Genomic DNA, 1023 nt, shown 5'->3' on the forward strand with positions numbered 1-1023 from the left:
TGAGACAGTAATGATTTAATTTGGTTTTGCAATGTTTTTATTTTAAAAATAGTTGGTTTATCTTTGTAAAATAGTTATTTACATGAGAATTATTGAACAAAATAGTTTTTAAAGAGCAATTTGCATTCCAACGGTCTTCATTCTTAACGAAGCTACGAGTTCACATTTGCTCTAACCAAACGGTCTTCAATTTTTGCCACCACAGGAGCCTTGTATTAGCTCTTGCGGTGCGAACGGGAGCTCGGATGTCCGTGCGACGAAGCTGATCTATGAAAGTGGCCTTGGTGATCCTGTGCCCCGGTTGGTAGGTTGGGAGACAGCAGGGATGCAAACCAGCGCCAACGACGGGTGAAGATTGCACGACGGATGAGCGGCGCTAGAGATGGAAAATCTGCTGGAGCAGTTTAGGTGAAAGGATAAAGATGTAGTTTTCAATTATTATTTTTCTAATAATGAAAGTCGGACTCACTATAAAGATCGACGTGGGCTTAACTTTATGGAACTGGGCCTTATGACACGTAGGGCCCGCCAGAAGCTTCTAGAGTTGTTAATCCTGTGGTTGAGAATGTGTGTGACAAAGCCCGTGTTTGAGTATTTACTATCTAGGGAAGTATAAACAATTTACAATCTCACCGGACCCATAAGCCAATATCCTTGAATGTTTTTTCCCTGTTTGTGTGTATATGTCGCAAGTTTTCTTGTTTTATTTTAGGTTTGGTACTCTAGCTAGGTCTATAATTGTTTTTTTTGTTCTTTTTTTTAAAATTTCGAAATCGAGGGATGTCTCAGTTTTTATTAAAAGAGAGAAATATTTGGTCCAAAGTTGAATGAGCGTGTCATGCAGGGTTAAATCACAAGATAAACTGATGAAACACATGATGCATTAGTGGATATATATGTAAATCACACGGGTGATTTGAAGACAAATTGAAAAACTATATGTCCAATACTTGCACTCACGGGCATTTTTGCTACTATTAATAATTGGTAAAAATCAGAGAATGTGAGGCCTCCCCAAATGGG

The sequence above is a fragment of the Triticum aestivum genome, chromosome 5A (genome assembly GCF_018294505.1).
Source record: "Triticum aestivum cultivar Chinese Spring chromosome 5A, IWGSC CS RefSeq v2.1, whole genome shotgun sequence".
Classification (NCBI taxonomy): domain Eukaryota; kingdom Viridiplantae; phylum Streptophyta; class Magnoliopsida; order Poales; family Poaceae; genus Triticum; species Triticum aestivum.